Source organism: Ctenopharyngodon idella, chromosome 24, assembly GCF_019924925.1.
Source record: "Ctenopharyngodon idella isolate HZGC_01 chromosome 24, HZGC01, whole genome shotgun sequence".
NCBI classification, from domain to species: domain Eukaryota; kingdom Metazoa; phylum Chordata; class Actinopteri; order Cypriniformes; family Xenocyprididae; genus Ctenopharyngodon; species Ctenopharyngodon idella.
In genome coordinates, this window is record NC_067243.1 from 16,258,384 (window position 1) to 16,269,513 (window position 11,130).

The window sequence follows — 11,130 nt, forward strand, 5'->3', positions numbered from 1 at the left end:
CCTCCTTGCACAAAGGAGCAGATACCGGTCTAATGGGTTAAGGACCTTCTACGGCCCTGTCCAGCTCCCCTAGAGTACCCAAAAGTCTTTTAAAATATGAAAGAATTAATGACAAGGCAAGGTTAGTTCACACTGTAAAATGTCATGCGGCGTGACTCTACAAAAACGTAATGAACATAAACAGGGCCTAAAATTAACACTCGCCAAGCGCCAAATGTGAGTAAAAATCGGTGTTGGCGAGTGGGCTATATATGAAACTGTGTCAGTCGGCCAGATGGCTGGTAAAATTTTTATGAATTATAAAAATGCAGTGTTGTGAGAACATACACGTGAACGACACTCTTTACAGGTGATGGTCAGTGCTGCATAATGATGAAAGTTTAAGCCTTTCCACTGTAAATAGAACACGCGAAAGGGAATTCGTTACTCGCGTGCTATGTGGAAAGTTCAACATCCGAAAAATCCGAAGCACGTGCCCTGAAAGCCGCATCTCAGACAGCGGGCATATACTAAGTTTAACTCTCTTTCATGCCTTCCTGTGCTTGAATGGAAAAATTCACACAAAATTATATAAAAATAATGCCCGTCTCGGCGAGTATCCTAGTACACATAGACGGTTACGTCTTCAGTTGAGAAAGAAAATGAACCATGTGTGCATTAGGTCTTAAAGTGACAGCATCCTACAACCCAAATTCCGGAAATGTTGGGACATTTTTTAAATTTGAATAAAATGAAAACTAAAAGACTTTCAAATCACATGAGCCAATATTTTATTCACAATAGAACATAGATAACATAACAAATGTTTAAACGGAGAAATTTTTCACTTTTATCCACTAAATGAGCTCATTTCAAATTTGATGCCGGCTACAGGTCTCAAAAAAGTTGGCACGGGGGCAACAAATGGCTTAAAAAGCAAGAAATTTTAAAAAGAATCAGCTGGGAGAACATCTAGCAACTAATTAAGTTAATTGATATCAGGTCTGTAACATGATTAGCTATAAAAGGGATGTCTTAGAGAGGCAAAGTCTCTCAGAAGTAAAGATGGGCAGATCTGTGAAAGAGTGTGTAAAAAGATTGTGGAATACTTTAAAAACAATGTTCCTCAACATCAAATTGCAAAGGCTTTGCAAATCTCATCATCTACAGTGCATAACATCATCAAAAGATTCAGAAAAACTGGAGAAATCTCTGTGCGTAAGGCCGAAGACCTTTATTGGATGCCCGTGGTCATCAGCATGATTGTGTCAATGACATTACTAAATGGGCCCAGGAATACTTCCAAAAACCACTGTCGGTAAACACAATCTGCCATGCCATCTGCAGATGCCAACTAAAGCTCTACCATGCAAAAAGGAAGCCATATGTGAACATGGTCCAGAAGCACCGTTGTGTCCTGTGGGCCATTTAAAATGGACTGTTTCAAAGTGGAAAAGTGTTCTATGGTCAGACGAGTCCAAATTTGACATTCTTGTTGGAAATCACGGACGCCGTGTCCTCCGGGCTAAAGAGGAGGGAGACCTTCCAGGGTGTTATCAGTGTTCAGTTCAAAAGCCAGCATCTCTGATGGTATGGGGGTGCATAAGTGCATATGGTATGAGCAGCTTGCATGTATTGGAAGGCACTATGAATGCTGAAAGGTATATAAAGGTTTTAGAGCAACATATGCTCCCCTCCAGACGACGTCTATTTCAGAGAAGGCCTTGTGTATTTCAGCAGGACAATGCAAAACCACATACTGCAGCTATTACAACAGCATGGTTTATTGTTCTATTGTGAATAAAATATTGGCTCATGTGATTTGAAAGTCTTTTAGTATTCAAATTTAAAAAACGTACCAACATTTCTGGAATTAGGTTGTAATAATCCTGCAGCTGTCTGCATTTTTAATGTTAACCAAAGGGAAAAATTTTATTATTTGCTCTTATTTTATTGTTACTTGTCTTAAAAAAGGTAGGCAATTAAAGTTATATTAATTAAGCTAGTATTTTTAGCTGTGGTATTGAAATTGGAATAGTCCATTGGGAGGTGTGGCAAAAAAGTTAGTTTTAGGCCCTGAACATACATGTATATAAAGATTAAGATGTGTACACTCACATACTCAGTGTGTAAGGAAAACTGTTCATCCTAAGACACAAACAGTGCTGGTGATTTTTGATGAATTAGCCAAAGGTCACATTCTGTGGTTCTGTGATCTAACCCTACCTGCAGAAAAACAATGATAACAGCACAATGATATCAGATGGGCTTTCCTTACAGTCACCTCATCTGCTAAAACTCTCAGCTCTGTTAATCTCCTTACCGACACATTATAATAATAAGCCCTGACATGCTGTAATCGTGAGAATCAGCCTATAGCAACGTTACTCTATTGTCATCCCCTCCCAGGTCTGCACCTCATGCAATAGAGTACAATTACTATAAAAAAAAAAAATGAACTGTGAAAACACAGTATATTCCTGACTGTTACTTGTAGAGCAGGCAATTGGCAATCAAAACTAAATATTTCAATTAAAGTTCAGGAATAGCACATAATTTACAACATAGCACTGATGAAAGTCTTTGCTTAAACATTGCATAACTCATTCTGACATAAAAGTGGCCTTTGTTTCTCCATTGACTCTTATAAAGACTGAACTTATATCAAATAGCCTTCATACTCTCTGCCAGCATGTTCATCTATACAGATCAAATTTAATGCTTTGTAACTTTTCCAAGCACAATAAACCTGTCAAAAGCACCCAATCTCTTCATCTGTATACCCACGTTGGTCTGTGCTTGTGAACACTACTGGCTGAAGGTGTGGTAAACACATCAGGGATCCGCCCAGAGCCTGAGGTCGCATTAGTCGATAGAGTATATGTGCGCTTTGCGGGAAGAGATAAATACGTTTTTTTCCATCTGTGGAGCAGCTTTTGCTGTGGTGTTGCATGAACAAGCCCTTGAGTCCTCAACAAGCTTCAGTCCTGCAGCTTTGACACAGTTTCCCAGTCACACATGGTGGAATATTCATCTCCATCACATGACAGACCCCTCAAACCATTTTCCAGCATAGTTTAGATCAGGTAGATGTTGACTTTCAGTGTATCAGATCGTGCATACCGGTGCTGTTACTCAACAGCTTCAGGTGTGCTTTTTCCCTTTATTTTAAGCCAAGTCAGGAAATGCTGGCCAGTGATCCTGTTTCAAGTTTTTATAAGCTGCACTAGTGATAAACATGTTATCAGTTTAAGGTTTTCAGCTTCTAGGTGATTTATACCTTGCAGCAATTTTTTATTTCCCCTCATGAAAATATACCGCAACACTGGACAGAATCATAAATTCAACATTTTTTTTAAAATCACATCACATTATCACATTTGGGTGAACATAGGAGTGTATTTTACTACTACTGTAGCTCAAATTGCTCAAGAAGGTAATGCTGGTTCTGATAGAAAGGTGTCAGAATACACAGTGCATCGCAGTTTGTTGCGAATGGGGCTTAGTCAGGGTGCCCATGCTGACCCCTGTCCACCGTCGAAAGCACCAACAGTGGGCACGTGAGCATCAGAACTGGACCACGGAGCAATGGAAGAAGGTGGCCTGGTCCCGTTTTCTTTTACGTCACATGGATGGCCGGGTGCGTGTGCGTGGCTTACCTGAGGAACACATGGCACCAGGATGCACTATGGGAAAAAGACAAGCCGGCGGAAGCAGTGTGATGCTTTGGGCAATGTTCTGCTGGGAAACCTTGGGTCCTGCCATCCATGTGGATGTTACTTTGACTAGTACCACCTACCTAAGCATTGTTGCAGACCATGTACACCCTTTCATGGAAACAGTATTCCCTGGTGGCTGTGGTCTCTTTCGGCAGGATGACACGCCCTGCCACAAAGCAAAAATGGTTCAGGAATGGTTTGAGGAGCACAACAAGTTTAAAGTGTTAACTTGGCCTCCAAATTCCCCAGATCTCAATCCAATCGAGCATCTGTGGGATGTGCTGAACAAACAAGTCAGATCCATAGAGGCCTCACCTCGCAACTTACAGGAGTTAAAGGATCTGCTGCTAACATCTTGGTGCAGATACCACAGCACACCTTCAGGGGTCTAGTGGAGTCCATGTCTCGATGGGTCAGGGCTGTTTTTGCAGCAAAAGTGGAACCAATACAATATTAGGAAGGTGGTCATAATGTTATGCATATAAGCATTTACTAGCTAATTCACCAATGTAACATGAAAGTGTCCTGACTTCAACTCTGCTCTGATGAACTTATTTCCCCTTCCACTGGGCTACATTGCTCTAAAAAGGCACTGATTGCAACAAAGAAAAGAGAGTGATAACACTCAATGTGCCGGAACGGTTCACTGTTTGTTTTTTTAAAGCCAAAAGGATTTACCAGAACTACATTTATTTAAAATGCTCTTGTGGTTCACACAATTTCACATGTTTACAAGCCTATATCAAAATGGAAGTCAACTGAGCAGAGATTGGCTAGATTTAAGCCCAATGAACCTCCATTACATAAAAAAGTTACACGATTTTTCAGTTTATTTTATATCTCTGTAATATCTCTTTTTTAGCACAATCACCAATGTATATTATATACAACAATGGTATATACTCTGCAAAAAAGAAATGTCCTCCCACTTTCAACTGCTTTTTTCCCCCAGCAAATTTCTTATGTGTAAATATTTGTATGAACATAAAAAGATTTAACAACTGAGACATAAACAGAACAAATGTTTGACGAACAGAAATGGAATAATAAGTCCTTGAACAAAGCAGGGGTTGATATCAAAAGTAGCAGTCAGTAAGTAACAATCATTATCTTGTGTGTATAGTCACAAAACATGCATGTGCTATGCTAACATCCATAAACTAATACATTTTTATTCATGCTTTATTTATTGTTTTCTCAGTTAGCTACGTGTATATTTGAGCCAGGTGACACTGAAAACGTTGGAGTGGTCGTGTGGTCCAAAGCAAACACTGTCAACCGCCACTGCTCTAGTAGTTTTCCAGACTTGTTTGCACTGGAATATGAGGACTACACTCGAATGCGCTACCTGAATTAGCTAAAACTATAGCCACGGACCCCAAACTTAACAACAGTGATGTTTTACAGGAACACTCGCCCTGATTCTTTGCCAAAAGGGTGTGGGCTGAAGGGGAACACACTTAGAGAGAGAAAAGCCCTTTTGTTTTTTTTCTGTAGTGTTTTTTCATCTTGAGTTGAGGGCGTTTAGCATGTTGCTAATGGCCTCTGAAGTAGTTAGACACGCAAACTCTCATCTAGGGTTCCCCCAAAGTGGAATTCCCAAGTTAAATTTAGTCTTTAATTATGCCTTCTCTCCCTCGTTCTCTCCAACCACACTATCAGCTCACACACAGCTTTCCTTCTCTTTCCTTCCAAGCTACGGTTCTGTTGAGACTATTTTTAGGCCTCGGCTGCCTCCTTTCCACCTTGCTCCACAAACATCACCTCAGGGATACCGATGAGAGGTTAATTGTCTCATTTATGCAGCCTACATGAGAGTGTGTACTCTAAATCCATCAGTCTATCATTATGGACATTAGTACACAAGGAAAACTCAGCTAAGTACACTATGGCCTTCACTGCAGTCTTTGACACTGTGAACTCCACCGGCTGAATTCCAAGCTCAGTGTCATCAAACCTTTGTCTTTTCATGGAAAAACAGTGTTTGAAACCAAATACGCGGCTATCGGACCACACACTTCCCGCGGTATGAATGCGACCTGGAGTGAATGAGTGTGGGTGGAGTGTCCCAGGGAGTTCAAAAGGAAGTACCGGTTATGAACACACAATAATGAGACCACCGCTTACCCTGCTCGCTTGATTGAGGGTGTAATGAGTATTTGAAAACAGATGTGTGAGAGATCACTGCTCTTCGCTATCCCAATATTAGCACAAACAATGTGCAGACAAAAAACAAAGGGCGTGGTCATGCGGAAGCTGACTTTCCATTGGAAGCTCTTGAGGAATGTGGTCTTCTTAAGACCTCTTTTGGCTTGCGAAAGCTTCTTATCTGGGTTTAATAAAAGGTTTCAGAGCTGGCGGATGCTTTTGAAAGTGTTCCAAAGACCATGCTAATGCTAAAGCTATGTCCTTTAGCCTAGTAATGCAAGGAAGCTATTTTAAAGGGATAGTTCACCCAAAAATAAAAATTAAGTCATAATTTACTGGTGTTGTTCTAATGCAGTATGCTATTCTTTCTTTTTCAGATCACAAACGGAAATTAAAAAAAAAAAACATGTCCCGCTCGTGCTTGTCCATATAATGGCAGTGAATAGTGACCAGCATCAAGCTTTTCAAAAAAATGGAAAAGTACCACAGAAAGGTCACATTCAATGTGTGTTGTATTCCAAGTGTTCTGGGGGTATACGATGGGGTTTGTTAAAAAACGAACCAAAATTTAAAGAAAATCCTGACCTTGGCTGTTTGTCTTCTGTGCAGGACTGCATGTTCATGACTCTATTAGTGCTGCAGTTCAATAGAGTCTCACGAGAAGACCAACGGCCAAGGTCATGATTTTCATTAAATAAGACATTCAATTTTATTTAGTTTTTTACCAAATCCTATCATATACCCCCAGAACACTTGGAATATACAACATGTCGCATGGGACCTTTCTGATACATTTCCATCTTTTTGTAAAAGCTTGATGATGGTCCCTATTCGCTGCCATCATATGGATAAGCATGAGTGGGACATTTTTTTTTTTTTTTTAATTCTCCTTTTCTGTTCTGAAAGAGAAACAAGAGCATACAGCATTAGAAAAAACCAGGATGAGTAAAAGATGACTGCCTGACAATCAGCCATTTTATATTGTCTTATGTGTTTTGACATTGTTCAAACTTGCAATTTAGTGATCTTACTGCCTTTTAAAGAATTTTGTTGTGTGTGTGTATACACACATACACACACACATATACATATATATGAATGACACTGTTTGTAGATGTTACCATATGCAGTACATTTTTAGATTGAAGCTGCAGTCTGTAAGTTTTGCCTCTTTGTCGCCATCTCTGTTTGAAACCTGCAATTGCAGTTATTTGCAGAATTATCATCTTTACGTGGGTTGTGCATCGGCACGGCTCCTCAGCGCGGATGAATCTAATGTTTGCTGTCAGTCACCACACCTGTGTAGATACTGTACTTCGGAATCACAGATTCTACGTCTTGGAAGTATGACCAAAATAAGAAATGTCATCTGAACAAGTAAGTGTCTGCCACTTTTGTTCTGATCAACTGAAAAAAAAAAAAAAATTGCGCTGCCAATGTTGATTAAATCTAACAATCGCTTAGCTCGGATCATGTCAAACCGTGCAAATGATTATTATTGTTATACTTTGTTCTCAAATTGTTAAAGGGTTAGTTCACCCAAAAATGAAAATTCTGTCATTAATTACTCACCCTCGTGTCGTTTTATACCGTAAGACCTTCGTTGATCTTCGGAGCACAAGTTAAGATATTTTTGTTTAAATCCGATGGCTCCGTGAGGTCTACATAGGGAGCAATGACATTTCCTCTCTCAAGATCCATAAAGGTACTAAAAACATATTTAAATCAGTTCATGTGAGTACAGTGGTTCAATATTAATGTTATAAAGTGACGAGAATATTTTTGGTGCGCCAAAAAAAAACAAAATAATGACTTATTTAGTGATGGCCGATTTCAAAACACTGCTTCAGGAAGATTCGGAGCATAATGAATCAGCGTGTCGAATCATGATTCGGATCGCGTGTCAAACCGCCCAACTGCTGAAATCACGTGACTTTGGCACTCCGAACTGTGGATTCGACACGCTGATTCATAACGCTCCGAAGCTTCCTGAAGCAGTGTTTTGAAATCGGCCATCACTAAATAAGTCATTATTTTGTTTTTTTTTGGCGCACCAAAAATATTCTCGTCACTTTATAATATTAATATTGAACAACTGTACTCACATGAACTGATTTAAATATGTTTTTAGTACCTTTATGGATCTTGAGAGAGGAAATGTCATTGCTCCCTATGTAGGCCTCACTGAGCCATTTCAACAAAAATATCTCAATTTGCGTTCCGAAGATTAACGAAGGTCTTACAGGTCTGGAACGGCATGAGCGTGAGTAATAAATGACAGAATTTAAATTTTTGGGTGAACTAACCCTTTAATGTTAACAACATCAGCATTGCATTTACTGTCATAGCGTTACCTGTAGATTTTAATTTCTGTAGCCACTCCACAGTCTGAAGTCTTTTGCTTTTGACTAAGGGTGAATCTCCAGTTGTCACTGATGATTGTCATTTGGACCTTTCTGGATTACAATCCGCTATCAAAATGATACGTTTAATTATTCCAGCTGCTATAAAGCTCTGGAATATAGCTTATTCCAGATGCTATAAAGGCTATAAATGACGTAGCATCCTCCACATGCCATATAGCCTACTAGCTGGGACTCGTTCTTTTTGTAAACAGACGTGACGTAATGACACAAAGATGAATTTTTCCCGCGGAAACCTACCAGTACCACTCGAATTAGAAAACATCGTTGTGAATTGGGCTAAGGTAAGGGGATAGTTTTGAACACTGGCTGGTTATGTACTTGCTCAAAAATTGATTTTGAATAATTTTTAACCAAAAAAAGTTACAGACTGCAGCTTTAACTAAAAAAACTTTTATTACAATGTACTTGTTTTGAAATTAAATGTACTCAAACTTGTTTAGAGTGCTCAATGACATTATTTAGACATCAGTATGACAGTGGAAATGTTTTCAAGTGTTGTAGACGGGTGGTTAAATGCTGCTGATGTGTGTTAACAAGTTAATGGAAAAATCACATCCGCTTGTACAAAGGCAAGGAAGAACATGCCTCAGGCTGCCTTCTTATGACGGCTACAAATACCTCTCAACATGCCCAATTAACTGCAATGACTTATAAAAATTAACTTCAATAGAAAAGATTACACGTCAATAGAAAAGATTACACATCATTTGATACTAGATACTGTTAAAGGGTTAAACTGTGTGTCCCGTTTGGGCTGATATAGGAATATAATTAATCATATAATACGGATAACTCAAAACTACATATCAAATATTCAAAAATGGTCATTTTAGCCCCCCCTCCCCCTCAAAAAAAATGGCTGAAAATGGGATGAAGTGTGTTCACTGCACAGCTCTTAAATTTGATGGCGAACTCAGAGAGCAAAACATGAAGGTCCACTGGGACATTCAACCGGGGAATTTTAAACACACAGTCCTCAGGTTTTTTTCTCTTTGGTGACGGCAGGAACATGTCCATATCAGCTGCTCGGCAGAGTTTAATGTTTCCACCAAAACCATGTAAGGAGTTTTCAGGGTACTTCAGGATCCTAGCATGATCAGAGACATTGTAAGGGAAGGGAGGACGGACCACTCAGAAAAATTAATGGGAAAAATCGCAACACTTAATATAGCAGCTGTAAGGTCCCGCCTTTCAGTTAAAGAGCCAATGATCCTTTTAATAGAGTTTTTTACTCTAGAACATGCATGAACTTTGTAGTTCTAACTTATAGCCTGAAAAATACACTGTTTTAGAGCTACATGATTTGAGCTACATTCATGATGCTAACATTTATAATACAATCTTCACAAACGGTTAGGATTTAAAGTAGAAAGGAGCTGCACTTTTATACTGCCTTCCATAATGGCTGCCAAGAGAACTGATCTGCCTTAAAGGGACAGGCATTACGCGATATTATTAAAGGGTTTGAAAGTGCTTTTGTTTCTTCACAGATTCATAATACATTACCTTTGAAACACAAATGTTCCACAGAGCTGTTGCCAAATATATTGTAATGTATTTGCTCATTTCCTTGCAGACGTCTCCAGTCGGATACGCTGCCATCCAGCATAAGTAGGCTGTGATTGGTTGGTTCTAAAGCCTACAGTCATCCACTCTTCATACTATGGAGAAAAGGGAGGTTTCAGTTGTTTTGGCACCATCACACCGTTCATGTTTAAAGGCGGGCATTTTCAGGAGGAAGTAAATACTGGACTCCATTTGTTATAGATAGATTTACATGTTATGAAATGCCTCTCTCACCAACCTGATTTAGGAGTATCTCTGTCTGTTTCTCCCTCTCTGAGTGGACTGGCCTGCCTCAGTGCTCGTACAGGAAGTCGTGTACAGTTGATAACAGAGAAAACAGTAGGAGTGGGCCACACTTCTTCCTGAAATGGGATGTCAGTAATTAGCAGAGACTGGGGAATAGCATTTGTTTTCCTTGTGCAGCTGAACATGAAATTACAGCTTTATCTGGAGGTAACAGGCAATTGGTCCCAGGGGTCAAACTCATGTAAGCGGACCAGGCTCAGTGCCCAAAAAATGTCTATAGAAAATCCATTTTACAGTTTACATGCAAAATATGAGTAATTTTAAACCATAATACACTCATTTCTTCAAGTCATATGCTGTTTATACTCCAACATCTCTCTCATTTTCACTTACTATGTTCCAGCTCTTGCCATACAGTATCCCTCTATTGATACCTCAATCTACACCAAAGAGGGATTCCCGAGGAGCTGTAATGCTATATAAAGCCCTTTGCCGCAAAACTCCACCAGTTTTTGCCCATAGTCTTCCCACAGTCGAGCTGCCAAGCCGACACACATTTTCCTGGCTGGAGTTCAGGAAAGTGCTGCTCCGAGCTGAAGGATGGAAACTTCAGACTGCCTTTGCCTGGATACAATAAAAAACACACAAACACAGGGCCGGGTGATTCAGAATGATACAGACAGTGCCTTCTTTATCAGGAAGGGGGCTCACCCGGTGGATACGTCCCTTATCAGACCTCTGTATCCATTAGCACCAGATACAAGTCATTATAAACACACTGTCTGACATGTGAGGAGCCGTAACTGCACTGTTCAATCTTTAAATCTATCATCCCTAATGCCAACATACTTCAAACCACAAGGGAAAATGTCTGCCTCATTTTTTGTATCCCTCATTTAAGTTCAGTGAGTCATACTCGCCTCAAAACGCAACATTCCCATCTCTCACAAATGATACGGAGGGCTCTGCTCAAATGGTTCACTTTGAGGTTACATGCGAATGACAAAGAATAAAGGAACTCGTCCTGGATCAAACTATCATAAATA

General features: G+C 39.7%; 1 long non-coding RNA gene across 1 annotated transcript; it reads right to left on the reverse strand.

Moving 5' to 3' along the window:
• Positions 1 to 8,127: 8,127 nt before the first annotated feature.
• On the reverse strand, positions 8,128 to 11,006 carry LOC127507354 (uncharacterized). Its single transcript, XR_007928326.1, has 4 exons — positions 10,478 to 11,006; positions 10,077 to 10,200; positions 9,779 to 9,933; positions 8,128 to 9,359 (listed from the first exon to the last, which is right to left on the reverse strand). It is a non-coding gene; the product is annotated as an uncharacterized LOC127507354 (long non-coding RNA).
• Between the last annotated feature and the right edge of the window lie 124 nt (positions 11,007 to 11,130).